The sequence below is a fragment of the Sinohyriopsis cumingii genome, chromosome 5 (assembly GCF_028554795.1).
Source record: "Sinohyriopsis cumingii isolate HCF-2022 chromosome 5, ASM2855479v2, whole genome shotgun sequence".
Classification (NCBI taxonomy): Eukaryota; Metazoa; Mollusca; class Bivalvia; order Unionida; family Unionidae; genus Sinohyriopsis; species Sinohyriopsis cumingii.
This window is the reverse complement of record NC_142965.1, coordinates 91,963,944-91,982,024: the sequence shown is the minus strand read 5'-3', so window position 1 is coordinate 91,982,024 and position 18,081 is coordinate 91,963,944. Positions and strand designations below refer to the sequence as shown.

Sequence of the window (18,081 nt, the reverse complement as noted above, 5' to 3'; positions counted from 1 at the left end):
TCACCTCCGCGTCGGTTCTAGTTTAGGGCTGGGCCAATGTGGGTGTGTGAGAAAGCTGCCAGTAGCTTTCCGTCGGTCGGTGGTTCTTACCGGAGATATACTGGGCGTCATATATAGGGTGAGAAATGGCGTAAAACCAAAAAATCAACAACAACAAACCATATGAAGTGTAAGCTTCAAGATTTCACAAATCTTATAAACTATGAAGTTCGGTCCTTACGATTACAAATAGTTATACAAAACAGATGCGAGTCACTAGAAATATATAATAGAACTACCAGTTACTATTTAACCATTGTAACTAATATATTTTCAAATCACACGAGAAGGGCACGTGACTACGCAAGAAGTTCGTTTTATGGTGATATGATCTAATAACTTCCACTTCTCTGGGACGCAGGACGTATGCTGTCGAACATTTCAACAAAATACATGGTATGTATGACAATAAAAAGAAAATAAGGAATAGGACAAAAATAATGTTCACCGTATATATTCGCTTGAATGTCGAGTACAACTGCAAACTGCACAGACCCGGATATGCGTCGAATAATGCAAATCTGTATCTATGTAACCTTTTAGGAGTAGTCAGCAGAACAAACAATACAAACCCTGATTTGCAGAGCATAATTCGGCTGATGAGTCTATTTTGTTTGCATTAGGACTCGACTTTTATATGTTAAGTATGGTATGTATGATGTGAGTTGCTGTTGTTGAAGGGTTTAACGCCATTTTTCAGCACAAGATAGGCTATACATGGCGGCCAGTATTAATGGTGGAGGAAGAACCCGGGAAATACCCGGAAAGAACCACCGACCCACGAGAAGCTACTGACAAGCTTTCTCACATACCCACATTGGCTGAATCCGAGACTCGAACCGACGCAGACAGAGGTGAGATGGCAGTGGTCCGTAACGGAGAGCGCTTTAGACCACTCGGCCACTAGGGGCCTCTATGATGTGAGCGAATAAACAATAGTTATCTGTACATTTTAGAAAAAGCATGATAATTTTACGAACGCGCTATAATAAAGCACGATATACACTTGACATTATGTAACTTAACCTTGATGAAGTTTGCCTGTTAAAGTTAGTATATATTAAAAATAACAAATGTATACATTTTAGCTTAAGAATGTTTGGATTCTAAAGAACAAGGAAAATTAATCAGCAGGTTCACTCCGACAGTCATCGCTAATTGATGACAAGAAGAAAAAAACACCTAACTATAAGCCCTGAATACATGCATTCTCTATTCAATACACTTACAAATGTGGCCGCTTCCTCGCATAGAGTTTCATTTGTATTTGCTCAGTTTGACAAATCTGTAGTGACATCAATATTACCAAATGGATAGAACAAACTACTACAGAAACTGTATCTAAAAGAGTATTTGTTTTTAATACCAGACTTTGCCAGCTCGGCCACGGTTTAACATTATTAGAGAAGCACCTTGCTCTACGTGGATGCTGAATTTTTAAAACTGCATAGATGGAATAGATGCCAAACGTTAACATTATGCGTCACAATTGTAAATGCAATACGCACAAAATTTCCCCAGAGTCGTTTACGGTGACATTTGCATACAATTGCTTTTGTAAAAAGAGAAAGAAAACGGAGGTCTAAAAAGAATAAAATCCGTTTATCAACTAATCCAAACGTTTTAAGGCAAATACTTGAAAAGCTATCGTTACCAGAGGTCAAATGAGACGTCAGAATCCTATTGTTCTCTGTCATGGGCTGCTTCGAAATTACGAACGTTCATAATCTTGAAAATCATGTTGCTTCCGGGTATGGCGGAAATAACGATTTATAATGAGAAAGCTGGATCTCGATTATTTTTACAGACGAATTTGGTACCAGTTTCGCTGTTTTCATGCAGTAAACTCACAGTATAACAATGGTATGAAGTTCTCGACAATGAAAACAAGTAACTTACAGTATTACCTGTCCTTTATGTTTGGAGTTAGACAAAACAAAACACATTCATGTAAAGTTGTATCTGTGTCATGGATTCAACCTAGACACTACCGTATGTACTCCCTTATTAAGTCGAGTTCAACTGCAAACAGCACAGACCCTGATCTGCTGTCTCGAGTATATACGGTAATGTTCTTAGTTTAACAGTTCTTGATGCATCGTCTCGCCATTTACTTGTTTATTTTTTCTTTCTTTCCTTGCAATGTTTTTGTTTTTTCTTTTCGGCTTGCCATTTATTAGCGTTCATTCATTCTCACTGCACACCACAAACCTTTATTTTGCGACATAATCATTTAATATCCAATTAATTTGTATTGACATAACACGATTCCAAAACACTACAGGCCATTGTATCTAAGAAAACTAACATATATTTATTAAACCTTACGTTTATCGCGTTTTTAAAGTACGTAAAAGAAAAACAGTGTGCATCGTTTAATATGCCCTTTGATACCGAGCAGTAGGACAGGATAAACAACCGCATATTAAAATAAAACTTTTAAATTACGTACTTTTCGATTTTTATTCATGAGGAGTATAATGTTCTCTGGGTCTGAATTTATGTCTTGACGTTAAGTGTAATGCAGTTAAGCCACATCAGATTATCGTACCTTTCTAACATTTCCAGAATAAACACCATCTTATATAGAAGGCGAATTGATACTGTTACAATATACACAGGCTAAACATGGATCTGAAATTGTGTGGCAACTATACTGTGTTATGGGGTTTAAAGCTGTTTCAGTATATGGCCTTTCGTAATGTACTTGAGGTGCTTTTTACAGGCACTCAGAATATCCTAGAATGTTAGGTTTCCAATTAATGTATAAACAACATATTCTAGACATCACGTCCGCCTTCAGTCCCATAGGAAAAGTAATTCACGAAACTAAGGGAGATTAAAAATACGCTCCATACTCATGTGCATCATCTGTGAAATTCGTCGCATATATCATTTTAAAGCTTATCACAAGAAGAACACGAGAGACAGTGTGGTCTAATCTCATGTGCTTTATCTAACAGAAAAATACGCCTAAAGACACGCGTTTTCCAGCGTCAAATGATTGATATGAAAAACTCGTTGCATTTATCAAGGTGAGGTCTAAATACGGGAAGGTAGAAAGTATCCTCCGTTTCCAAACCAATCTCAAAGTAATTTGATTGCGTTCTGTTGGACAGATAATCAAACAATCACAAAATATGTTATCAGAACGAAGGTTGTTAACCAAGCTGCAGTCTTCTACAACCAAAATAATGGAAGATATTTATTGGCAGCTGCGTATCACTTAAAACTACCTAAACGTTTGCTCCATTTCGCATGGAGCTATGCTTTCTTCTGTCACAAACTTTATCCACAGCTTATCTATGCTTTTGAGCTTCTATTATCTAATGTATAACGGTTTTTACGGTTATTGTGATATATATATATATTCAATTATATCGGAATCAAATTAACGCATTGAGAAAATGTCTGACAATTTAGCTAATATTTCTAATTCCTCTGCCAATAAATGTTTAATATAAGATCATTTCTCTTGCTGTGTTGACTACAATATATTCTAATCAGAAAATGATTGCCTATGCTAATTACATCCAGCTTTAGGTTTGGACTATCGACTTGGTCACTACAAGTTATTTTAAATTAGAAAGCGATTGTCTATACAACCACATTGACTTAAAGACAGTCAGTTTTCTTTTGGGCCAAAGACATATATTTAGACTTAGATTGGCAGGTTCCACGTGCCATCAATGCGAAATACCAAGAACATTGTTGGACAAAGGATGTTGTTGATATATTAGGACGGAGAGAGTCGACTAATACATCAATATTTCTCACCCCCATGTGACAGACAAATCTAGCTGTTTTGCTACCTTACTTTACATATCTCAGTCTAGTCGTCTCAGACCAGTCGTCTCAGTCAAGGTGTCCACGCGCGCAGAAATACTTTAAAAAAAGAAACCTTGGTGTCTTCTACTGTGCCTGACGAAGTTGTTCTCAAATCAAACAACAACAACAACAAAATATAGGACAAACACATAGTAACTTAAGGGCAATCCATCTTTGAGAACACACCATACAAAAATATTTCGAGAGAGACAAATCCATACAAGCATACGATATCGAGCTTTTTGGAATTATGCTAGTTCGTACACACAGCATGGTCAATTTTATCCTATATGCAGGCCTAGCTCAGTATATTTTCAGGTCATCGTCATTATATTTTCAGGTCATCGTCATTAAATGTAGCTAAAGCTACCTAACTAATTTTAAATTATATACTCTTAATTAGGTTTAATGACTCTAACCAGAAAATTGACTGTGCTAAAGATATGATAAAATTCTCAATGCTGTGTGAAATGAACTATGACAGAAAACACTGATCCATGCACATAGACTATAGACCTATACACTTTATAGCCTCCCAACTCTCTTAACAACTTCCGAAAACTTAGTAACAGCCATAAATGTGTTATGTCAAACATGCTTTATTCTAATGTTATTAAACATATCCACTGTGTCCCAGTTGAATCAAAAATTTACCTACAGTATTTAATACTGCTAATGCACTTACCAGCCAGAAGAAATCGTTTATCTGTCAACACATTAATCCATAAGAAAATTTCACTGTAGCACTTGCCATATTTCCAAGACATAAAATATATATTCAAAGAATCCGTGAACTTGAACGTTTCGCACATGGTTATCAGCTAGAGTCCGTATTTGGAAGGTTGTTTATACACGGCGGGAATTTTACAATCAATATAAGGACAACACAAGTATGTCACAGTTTCACCTCCTCCAAAGAAAAGGAGTTATATACGTTAGTGACACAGATCACTAATTATCCGTGAATAACCCAAGCACGGACACTCATGGTACATGTAACTTTTCTATATAATAATAGCCTAGGTGTGGGCCCAGTATCGTTCCATTATTTACAATCTTATTTTCTAAATTGGAATTGATGAAAATGAAACATTTTATTGCAATAAATATTAGCTATCTAATATATGTTAAATGTGATAATACCTCAATACTATGCAACGTTTTATGTTGTTATTTGTTTGGCTCACGCATACAATGTGTGTACCTCGGATGACACGGTCACGCCGCAGTCCTCATTAACATATTTGTATTAATGCACCGCATTTAAACATTTGCGCGTGAACTATATTGCACAAGAGAGAAGTTCTTTTTACTTTAAAGGACATTGTTGGCTGAGATTTAAAAAAAAAAATATACGTTGGGTTTTGGACCTAAACAACAAAATCCCAGTCGCAGTAATACACTGTATGTCTCCCACTGCAGATTGCAGTGCTAGATGACAGCCAGCTTAATAGTGTTATTCAACATGTCAAAGGTGTACATGTTCTGTTTGAAAATGTACATTTACTTATTTTGGCATAGAATTTGCTGAGCTAGATGCAAACTGTTAATTCTAAAATGCATTGATAACAGTTTGAGATCAGTTATTATCTGTCATAGAGTAGATTTTGTAATATCATTGGCGAGATTGACTTTCAAACTTGCACTGCAAACTTTAACTTCATGAAAATAAAAATTTCTCATTTCATTACCCAAACCATGTATCAGTTTCTTAAATGGTAAACTAGACGAATTACAGAACGTTTCCTTTCAACTCTGATTTTTGCCATTTTGTTCACTAGTTCTCAAAATTCATTGAATCAGATTTTCTACCTGATTTATAATATCGTTGATGAATTGCACATTAAATACCAAATGGTGTTATCATTATTTTTATCAATAAAGTCGCTAGAACAGAAATGAAGTTATAATTTGATCTCTTGACCTCTATAATTTTGATCTCTTAACCTCTATAATTTTATCTCTTAACCTCTTAATTTGATCTCTTTGCCTCACGTCACTCAGATTATATGTTCTTTTTATCTTGCGCCATTTTTTGACGTTATTATGTTACGGTTTTTAATGAAGTGATACTCTGTTACAGATACGTGTTTCAGAAGGCATCACTATGAGACTTGAATACGCATATGCGACAGGTCATGGAACTAACTGCTATTTCCTATCATGCGTCAAAAGAAATGAAGGATCTAAAAATCCGGGAAATGCCTTATCATTCAGAACTTATGACTGATAGGTTACCACATAACAGAATGAAGCCTGATTGAGTTAAATATTTGACAAAACGGCCGTAATTCAATATATTCAAATCAAAGATTATACGACGCGTTTTCAAACAAATACAGCAAGCATTCACAATAGGAAAATACCGAAATACTAGTGTCATATTACGCCTGTTTCCATAACAAGACCAAGGATCAGTATAACAGATTGTTCTAACATGAGTATCCGACTTTTCAGATTGGACTGGTTTACAGCTCCACGCTATGCGTACCATATCAAAAAAGAAAATAATGCTTCATTAATAAACGAAGCCGTCGTCAAGGGAGTAAACAAAGCGTTATAGCAGTTGGCGGCAGACATGCGTGATTTGAGGGTGTAATTAAGGGTACTATCTATAATCTGGATCATAGGATAATTACTTATATATTACAATCGGTCGAAATCCAGTCCCAATCATTTAGGCACACATAGAATCCAAACCTTTCTGATATTGCCGCAGAGTTCGAAAAACGACGATTTTATATATTTAGCCGTCAAAAGAAATACAGTCTAGTAACGACTTATAAATGAAATAGTAAATATTTATCGATTTTTCTAGGACCAATACATAATCTGTATTGGAGTTTTTTTATTTTCTCATTACGATATATCATTCTGCTACAAACTGGGCGGATTGCGTAATAATTTCTGACAATTTACCTAATAATTCAAATTCTTGTGACACTAAATTATTTCTCTTGATGTGTTGACCACAATATATTCTAATCAGATAATGATTGCCTATACAGCCACATTGACCTAATTACATCCAGCTTTATGTTTGAACTATCGACATGTAATCCCTACTGGACTTATTCATGCAAATGACCACTGAGTCACTGGTATTTAACTAATACTGAGAAATGGTATGTCTCTAAGGATAAAAGCTCTTTAGGGAAAATAAATACACTTTCATGGCTGAATGCATCTTTTGGATGCCCTTCACCTGTAGTTTCACGGTGAGGAAGGAGATTTTACGTGAGAGTATACGAGATTTCAGATTTATGAAACCTGCCACGACATTTCAAGAATTGTATTGATATTCTCAAGAGACCTATGTAAGTCTGTGTTTTTCAAATAAATTATTGTATTTCAAGCAATATATGAGATGTTGCTGGAAATTAATTTACATGACATTATTTACAGAATGACAGAATCTAGGATAAAAATATAAATTCTTATAATAAATGACTCTCTAATAACATACTGACTTTAATCAATTTTAAATCTTGAGGGAGTGCGTAAGGCGGGGATCTATTGTTACTGCGTGAGATCTTGGACAAGAATAACTCGGCTTGAAATTGACATTTTGCGTTCATTTTTTAAATATTGGCAGTCCCGCAGGGAGTTAAATGAACATTCTTAAAACTTGTGCATGGACTCTTTTCTTCTATGGATTGTTGGGGATCAATATTTTTAATATGGTCAGTTCCTCGAATAGTTATACGGACTCTTTGCACTAATTGTAATAAATGTGGGCAGGTCATCGGATAATGGCGTCGACTCCTTGAGATTATTTTTCAAGTATGGGCAGTTCATAAGACAATATTATAAACTCCTTGCGTTTATTATTTAATTATCGGCAGTTGCCCAGATCAGCGCACCATCGAAAGTGCCAGCTGACACTGTCTGTCATCGATATTAACGTCACAAAATATTGGAATAACTCCACGGTTCGTTGGCAGTAGATGACTGCCTTATACACGGGTTGCCTGAACTCCTTAACTCATGAAGAGTTTCATTTATCATAACCACATACAACCGTTATGTCTAATGCAATGTGAATGAATTTGCGCACTGAAATAATGGAGAGGAAACAGTAAAAGCATTCCCTCAGAGGAATTACGTTTATATACGAATCAAAGGTACGTTGTGTCTTCCTATTGTAATATCGATCCAGCCATCCTAGATACAAATTTCCACATCCTTCAGAAAAGAAATAATTCGAAAACACCATAAAACAATTAAATATTGAATCAGGTGTGCATCATTAAGCTTTGGCGATGTCTTAAAATTTGAGTCTTTTATCGCAACGCATGTAATGGCTTCATTGCTTTTAACATTCACTTTTTTTTAAAGTTTCAAGTTCGTGCAATTAATTTGTCTACGGCCAACATATTGTCTAATTGTATAGTGTACTACGAACTTCATAATCAAGAAAATTAAGTATAAACAGATTAAGTGCTAGTGTGGACGAAATTTTGACATGAATTGGCCTACCTGTATATATCATTTTAATATGTGCAATAAATAATAATGTGCAGATCGCTAGTTTTGTCATATTCCATCTCAAACTGCGTCCCTAGCCATACCTTAAAAGGAAATTGTGGAAAAGGACTGTAAAAACATCGATCAGATTTTAAGGTCACAACCTTGACCGGTCTTCTCAAATGTCACTATATAAAACAACTGCACACAGGATAAAGTAAAATAACAATCTTTGCTTTAATGATGATTGTCATTCACGTGGGTATTGTAAAAGCTACTGATGCTATATACACTTTATACAAATGTCAGTTGTCATATTTGTATAAATACTTCATTAGTGCAACATAAACTTAAGACAACAACTGCTTGAAAAGGCCAACAACAACATTGCGGAACAATGAAGCCACATTCAACAAGATATGTCAAAATCATTTATGTTCATTCGCTGTTACTCAAGTGTGTTAAGACGACATCGGGACAAAGAGTGGGATTAGATTTACCACTCGCTAGGGTGTATCAAGTTGATGCATGATGTCTAATTTACTATCAACTGTTACAGTGCAACTTTAAACTATAATGCTGTGTTTTTAACATACTACAAGAAGACATGTCTAATAAATTACCATTGATTGCTGTAGTAAATCCTTATGGCGTGATATCTAATTTACAACTGGTTCCTGCGACACAGATTTATAGTTTGAACTAGTATTTTATAATTTAAAAAAAAATATTGTAGTGTGAAGACTAAAATTTATAAAAGTTTCAAAAGAGATTTTTCTATTTCCCACATTCGCCAAATGAAATAAAAAAGACAACACAAGCGCAGATAAATGTTTTGCATTTATAATATGCTTCTTCAGGCACAACTTATTTCAAAATAAACGGATGACATCACCCTTTTCCTCTAATACATTTATTGATACAGAACTATAAATAAAGAACAGAGATACAAATGCTTAAATAATTAGATTTCAACGCAGTTATTTGTACATTTTCGTTGTCTGTAATCTGACTTAATACAGAAAAATTTGTTCTGAAATATGATAATTACTTCCAAGAATTTTATGTTTCAACAGCAGTATATATACCTTACCTAAAATCAGATATCTTACTCATTCAAGCCAGCGTGATGTCCCACAGCAACAATTAAAAATTATCCCCATTTGAATTACCATGTTTTAAGGAATTGTTTTAAACATCAGACAATGGATCATTTAGAGTGATATATAATTTCATACGTAGTGTTCTAATTTCAGAAGGATACATTATGCTGTGGCTAGAACCAAACTGACTTTCAACCAGACTGTTTACGATCAAGTGTTTGTTTATAATCAGGATCAATGAGGAACATAATTAGACCAACCTTTGTTTTATTATTTCTACTACCAATAAATAATAAGTGCAATTAACTTTCCCCATTGCCAGATATAATGATATTTATTTGTAAAAATCGGATTGATCTTCCCACCAGGTCAAACTTTTATTATTATTATTATTATTATTATTATTATTAAAGTAGAATGAATTTCTGCACGAATATGAAATTAAGTCACGATCAAAGAAATATACCTTCCAGTTTCCTGGCAATCACAGAATATTGTACAGGAATATTTGCCTGGTAATATGATAGGATTTAACAAAAGGTGACAAAGAAGTATCAGAAGGGGACTTTTGTTACTAAATTTCATGGCATTAGTCCTTGTTTTCTTAATATAAACAGCTGATTACACTTTTTTGTGAAGAGGAATTTTAGGGGAAAATATCTATTTTTGGTACAACTCTCTTCCTGAAGAAAAGAGAGATAAAGTTTCATAGATGTGTGCCGCGCAGTGGTATTTTGGCGACATTAATTAGAAACGTTTATTTAAACTATTTCTTTTCCGCCATCGATCTTTAATAAGATAAAATGGCATACATCTCCCGACCAATGTATAATATTAGACATAAAAATGTGACAAAAATAGTGAAAGGATGGTAATTCACATAAGCATGCACGAAGTGCATAATTTTTAATTAATTCATTAATTAATAAATAACCGCCTTTCTTTATTCAACTTTGGCTGCACATATATTATTGACCAGAAATATAATTCCCTAGTAACTCGTTACGATTCATCTAAAGAAAAGTTCCAACCTGATGAATCATACCCGTGTTGTGTTCCCCATAAGTTACATCTTGGGCCACAAAACGTACGATAAAACGGGTTTTTCAACGAGATTATCACAACATACCAAACACTTTGAAACAAAACTGTACTTGCAGAGATTGCCATCACACAAGAAACGTCCGGTATATCCGGTTATTTGCAGAGACTGCCTTCAAACACGAAACGTCCGCTATATCCGGTTCTTTGCTGAGACTCATCACACACTAGGAGAAGATTATTAGAAACTTACTTGCTCTTCTATCAGTCTATTTATAGCCGATGTCTGACAGTAATGTCGTGTAAGCACGCGCGATGCATACATTAACGCCTTTAGCACAAAACGTTTTACAAAAATTACTTCAATTGACACAATAAGGATAGCATATACATATAAAATTCCATAGCGCTTAAAACTGATGAAATAATTTTTAAATATTGCTCTCTTAAATTCAAAACAAACATATCATAATTATAACTACTTAAACTCCTTAGCGAAATGTATATATATATATATATATATATATATATATATATATATATATATATATATATATATATATATATATATATATATATATATATATATATATATATTCTTTTTTCCCATTAGCAAAACTGGACTTGATTGAAACAAGTACGGGCTGGCGTTTTGGGAGTATACAACATACATGGCTGGCTTGTCGAGTACCTTGTTCTCCTTTACCTAGCTCGGGCATCATATCAGTGACGGAATATGGAACTATTTCCACCCGTCACAAACCCAGTTGTTCCAGTGTGACGTCATCGCTGCCGACCAATCATAGCGGACGTTACATACTGCTTTTGTTGACATCTGGTGCGTTCAGTTGCAACAGATCCAATTCTTGAAAACATGAGAGTGTGTGTGGTTCTATTCCCTCTCATGTAATACCCTTCTAGTCAGGTTGTTAAGGACTCTAACAGGCTAGAATGAATAAATGTTCTAGGAACACATTAAAACCGGGGGATGTGGCTGTCTTTCCTTTCCCCAGGAGTAATTAAATATCACGCTGTGCGACTTTAATCCCATAAGCTAGTCATATATATATATATATATATATATATATATATATATATATATATATATAACAACGGAAAGAAAATTACCAAGTAAAATTTGTAAAGACTTCGACATGAATATTATTGTAATGAAACGTCGGGTAGTGAAAACTGGAATAAAATCACTGAAGTGACTAAGACAAGTTCCATGTATTTTATGCTCTAGATTGTATATAAATAATATGTATTATATATTTCATAACGAGATACTGAAATGCATCAGTGGGAGAAAAAATATGTTGCCGTGTTGGCGTTACCACTTTTATCGCCACCTTGGCAATATCACCTTTAGAATTTCTGTATTTTCCCCATTTATGAATATTACTCTTTCTTCTTCTACTGGTCCTTTGCTCCTTACATATATATATATATAGAATGAAAAGATCTTAAAATTAAACAAGGTTGCACACTCTCTAGTATACCTTTATTTAATCTGCAAAGATACAGGCTGCGAGTATTAGCAGTTTGAATTTGCATACCACATAAATGCAGGAAAGAATTAGTGAATGAACGTACATAAACTGTTGCACTTTAGTATTCTGTCACCCGTTCAGTACAGTACGCCTTTTACATTATATTGCACATGACAACATTTTTAGACGATAAAAAAAATTGGTTAAATATAAACAACAAATTGTTTTAGTAACGGTTCTAACTCTCAGCCAGTCAAGTTCGAAAACGATTATGAAATCGGGCACTGATGAGCAGATTGCAATCCGAAATTAAAGGACAGTCGAACTAAATGAATACTGTAACTTTGCCAAGGAAAACAAAAAATTCCATGATTAAAAGAAGGAACGAACACAACAGTGAACAAAACTCCATACAAATAAATTCAGAATCATCATAGTTGTTTTACTTAATGATGTTACGTTCTGAAATCTGTCAGATGTAACCAGTATGTGATATTTTTCTATAGCATCGCAACCCCAACAATATAAATTAGTAAACGGCCGTCCTAAAATCATTGCGAATTTGGGAACGTCCTTTTATCGATGTAGTATGCAGCCGTTACTCGCACTGGCACATAATGGAGAGAAAAATCCATGCAAATTGACGGTTTTATCGTTCATAATAAAGAATCAGCGAAAACCGACGGTATATATTTACTCGTTTTCAGTGGCCTTTTGAATATGAATTAAATCAATGTCATACGACACGTTAGCACGTTATATTCGCCACAAATAAGCTGATACGATTCATCTCTATCTCATCTTAGGTACTGATACTTGACTATGTTTTGTCTGCCTACGAAAACACGATTCACGTCAGTTAATGAAATTTTAAAATACTATAATTCCAATGTTTGAAAATGAATCGGGTTTTCTGCAAATCTGAAATTATCAGATACAACTAGCTTAGTGGCCACTTAAGAAAGTTCTACGCTGATCCCCAACCCAAATTTGTATCACCAAGGGTCAAAAAATATGCCAGCCGATCATGCGCAAGAATATCATAAGAATTCCTTGAAAAATGTTCATGCAGCCATACACAGATACTTGAAGGACAATGGAAAAGATACTGACATTGTCAAAGACAAATAATTCAAACAATGATAATTAAATGTTAAATGCAAAACTGAAATGTAGTTTAAAATAAGGTATTTCAAGGCCAACTCAGCACTACCAAGTCATATTCACTGGAAGAATTAGGTAACATCAATGCGTATCTTCAGAAATTTGACCCTGTTGCCCTGCGATACAGAATATGGTATCTGATGGCTAATCATTTTGTGACAAGAAGTATAGAATTTCACCATGAAGTGACTCCAACTTCCTTAAAATTTGAAAATGATGCCTCTGGCATTGAGCACATTACCCTAAATCATGAAACAGTGTGTTGTTGTTTTTGAACGACCAAGGTGATGTTGATGCGAAGCTTGAAGAAACATCAGACACTAGAATGTATGCATCTGGCATAAACACTTGTCCAGAGAAATCTATATATAAAAAATCTTTCTGAAATGTGACAAAGCAGTAAATGCCTTATTTACGTAATAGAGTAAAGAATCACTAAGATTTGAATTTGCTGACCAATGGTATACTTGTAAACCGGTCAAACCAAAGCAATTCTTCTCATTCATACCAGACATCTGCAAGAATGCAGGAGTGCAACGCTATGCTGGTCACTCACTCCATGCAGCAGCAATTCAAGCTTTGAGTGATGCTGGGTCTGCAGCCAGAACTATTTTGTTTATGACAGACCACAAACGTGAGGAGTCTCTAAAAATCTTTCTGAAATGTGACAAAGCAGTAAATGCCTTATTTACGTAATAGAGTAAAGAATCACTAAGATTTGAATTTGCTGACCAATGGTATACTTGTAAACCGGTCAAACCAAAGCAATTCTTCTCATTCATACCAGACATCTGCAAGAATGCAGGAGTGCAACGCTATGCTGGTCACTCACTCCATGCAGCAGCAATTCAAGCTTTGAGTGATGCTGGGTCTGCAGCCAGAACTATTTTGTTTATGACAGACCACAAACGTGAGGAGTCTCTAAAAACTTAGAGTCGAAGACCAAGCACAGAACAAAAACGACTCAGTTTTGGAAAATATATCTAATGGTGGTCGAGCTCTGTCTATATCAGACCCTAATTCCACCCCCCTTTTCACTTCAGATCGAGGTCAGCAACCTTTGATAAAATCTCTAATCCGAAGTTCAAACACTCTAATCGCACAGTCCTTCCAGCACTCAACTATGCAACCAAACAAAACATATGGCCGGTTTTGCGAGCAACTCTACATTTAACAACCGCATATTAAATTTCACATTAGATAACTGAAAGGGTCTTGTTAAATATTAATGCTGATGAAAAAGATATAAAATGTTTATCCTGTATAGTTTATGCTAAAATTAAAAAAAGATTTTTTTTTCGTATGAAAAGAAATGTGTTCACACCACGGGTAGCCATTGCCTAAGATACAAAGTATGAAGTTGCCGAGCAAATGTAACGTATATTCAAAAACATCGGTTAATTGTATAACAGGTAGAACTCGCACGATTCACTCAGTCCAGTTGTAGAACATTCACTTTATCCACGATCTTTGAAGCTGAAAACAACGGAACGCTCGAGGTCTTCTAGTTTTCGACGTCCTCTACGGACCTGCTATTAAATGTTTGTGTATTAAAATTACGAATTATAGGTTTCCAGCAATGATGACATTTAACTGTGTATAATAGTGTTAGATATTATATGATATTATAAGAGAATTTCCGGAGGAGCTCAGACGTCTTGAGAAAACACTTTTACTGGTGTGAAGTGCAACTTCCTCTGTGTAATAATAATAATAATAATAATAATAATAAAATTCATCCCGATTATGTTCGATCCAGTCAGATTTGTTTGCTATTTGAGAGTTAATTGAAAGCACTGCAAAATGTCATTCAATATAAACGTTTTTCCACTGATTTACAACATAGGAATGTAAATTTTCCTTTCATCTTTGTGATTATTAAGACTGTGTACGCTAGAATAAGTTATGCTACACCAGTCTATATATAATACACATCGCATATCGTTTAACAATTTAACATTCCTTTTGGAAACTAGTGATACTTTCTGATTTTGAGAACACTACCATTCTCATGGGCCATTAAAGTGTAATATGACATGATTTCTAGTTTGACGTCTTCCGACTGGTTAAAGTTCGTTTTATTTTCTCTTTTGTCTTTGATTATGAAAGCTGATGTCATACTGTCATATTTTCTAAGATGATATATGCATCTCACGTGTGCACTAGAAATTGCAATACAATTCCAATGGCTCACCTAAGGCCTATTTCACAAATTAAATAGCAAGCAAACGCTTGCAAACTAACGAGTCGTGCATGCCTATAGGCTATAAACGGCTATTATCCAATGAACAAACTGGTGCATATTCACCAGATTTCTTTATTCACAGGGTTCGCTGTTTGGCATCACAAGTTACTTAATGTACTCTTAACATCACGCGTTATTTACCAGTTGCAGAATGACTTTTGGTCTGTCTTTCCTTTTATATGTATGTGCTAGAGTGTCACCGTTTCGTTTTGAAAAAAGTCTTGGTACCAAACTTATTATGAAAAAAAACGAATTTGTTTTCGTAATTCGTTGTTCTGTCTTTAATCTTTGAGTATGAAAGCTAATGTCATAACTTTAGAAATAAATTAATACGCCTAAGTTCGTTGTACGTTCTCTGTGTGTTGTTTTTATTTCTAGTGTAAAAATAAAATGAAAGTGATTACAGGTATTTCAGATTTGTTCTGTTATTTTACCACTATGCCCAGTAAATGAAATCAATCGGCGTTCACTAGTGTGAACATTGGATAGAAAGGAAAATACGGGATCAGTTTTTTCATTGATTTCCAGGAAACCTGGATAATTTTAAAAAAAGGGCAGAGCAATAGACATATTTCATCTCCTTTTAGATATGAATAACTTGTGAACAAGAAGATAAGTTTACTGCATAAATAACAACAGCGCGTAGTTTAAAGTCTTAGACATGTTGTGCATGTTTGTTAAAAACAAATCTAATAATTATGCTGAATTTGACATGTGTTATAAACATCTTTTTTATAAATTCTTCAGTTTCCTACGTCGATGTTTTCTTATTTTATTTGTTACCTATTTTAGTTTATATTTTTTTAAAATCTGAGGACCTTATGTGTCGATCGTTGCCGTCAAAGTTTCGCTAAAACCCGAGTAATAATTGCATGTTTTTCTACTGACGAATATTGATATTACCTGTTCAGCAAATTCAATCTATTTTTGTTATATTTCGTTTTAGAAATTTACGCCAATGTTTGTTTATCAAGGATATACTTAGATGATCAGTTTAGATCAGTTTTATTCTGCAAAATTTCCGATGTCTGGTCTGTCACTTTGATTGATTCTGTTTGAATAAAACATATCGTAGTCTTAAGATAAATGAATCTGCCCAAAAATCCTATGAACAAAGAAGTTTCTAGAAGAAATAAAAATACTCGCAAAGGAGACAGAGTACTTCTCTAAGGATAAGCGCAGTATCAGGTTATACATGGCTAAAGTTGCCATATTTGTGGTCATGGATGTATAAGAAAAATAAGTATTCCGAGTCAGGCGGTAGTACTTGGACTCTTTTAAAACACCCGGCCACATAATTACAATAGTAACTTAAACAAATATTAGTAAAGAAAATAAATAAATGGCTAACGCAGTTAAAAGAGAATCCTTACCTTAAATATACCAGTTGACGCCTTCGACTGGTTGAGATATTCCTTGATATGCGTTGAAGTCGATGATATTGTCGCACAGACAGGTATAGTTCTATAGACGATGGGAAAGCGGAAGGTAGCTCTCTCTTTGTGGAGGAAGAATTGACTGCTTTGCAGTACCTACACGAGAGGTCGTTTTAAAGCCTGCGTCTCTTATCTCGTAGACTGACGACAGACGCGTGGCTAATCGATGTAGGTTGACAGAGATCACGCTGAAGGACTGGAATGTCAGTAATTACATTTATTGTTGTTCTGAGGATCAGATATAGCAAATAGATACACAACTCACTTTTTAAATGTTCTGATATAAAGTGCCAGATAAATTGTTTAATACGCTATCAATTAGTATGCTCTAGGACTCACGGTAATTGTCAGTTGCCATAGTAAACCTATGCAAACACCATGATATTAAAAATTTAATAACTTAAAATTTTTGAGTGATTATGATCAAACGTATATTTATCACTATATGTGAAACCTGGATGTCATCTTCTGTGTAGAGGAAAGGATATTAGCCGCGACATTTTCTGGACCTACATGTGTTTGAAACATGTGCTTTCAATTTTGCACCAAAGAGTCAGGTGCTAATTTTAGTAATGAGTGTTCCAAACTCAAGACTGTTAAAAGACTGAAATTCCATCAATAAAACAATGTATCGATTGTTTTCACTTACAACTAAGATAAGCTCTCAAAACATAACTTACATAACTTACATTATTACCAATCCTGGTCAACCAAACCCATATATATTCTAATGTTCGCCCATTTCCAGGCTGGGTCCATATAATTAGTATCATTTGACCACTTGAGACTTATAGCTTTTATTGATGTGACTTTATCTGCTGGTCATTCGAATCATATTTTAAACAAAAATCTTAATGTGTGTCACCTATTTTGAAACTAAATTTCTGGGAATTCCAGCATAGATCCTCTGCCACTTTTACAAAGAAATCAACTTGTTAGAAATTATATCTTAGCTTAATGAATTATAAAATGTAAAGCTGGGCTTGAACTTCGTCGCATTTCTATCATCTCAATAATTCCATACGTAAAACGTTTGACAAACACTTTTCATTGACTCTCCCACCCACTTCCAATCCTACCTTATAGCAGTGAATCGTAGATTTGTGTATGTTTGTCAATGTAACAGTATAGCTAAATGAGTAAAGTGTTAAAGCTAAACGTATATTAAAGCTAAATGTATGTTATAGCTAAACGTATGTTATAGCTAAATGTATGTTATAGCGCTAAATGTATGTTATAGCGCTAAATGTATATTAAAGCTAAAT

The 18,081-nt window shown here is 34.5% G+C and overlaps 1 protein-coding gene across 1 annotated transcript in view; it reads right to left on the bottom strand.

Moving 5' to 3' along the window:
• LOC149799758 (uncharacterized) overlaps positions 1-16,924 on the bottom strand; it is a 68,759-nt gene extending 51,835 nt beyond the window's left edge. The window contains exon 1 of the mRNA XM_089959150.1: positions 16,754-16,924. The gene's annotated coding sequence lies outside the window, so the exon portion shown is untranslated. The remainder of the gene's footprint in view (positions 1-16,753) is intronic.
• Between the last annotated feature and the right edge of the window lie 1,157 nt (positions 16,925-18,081).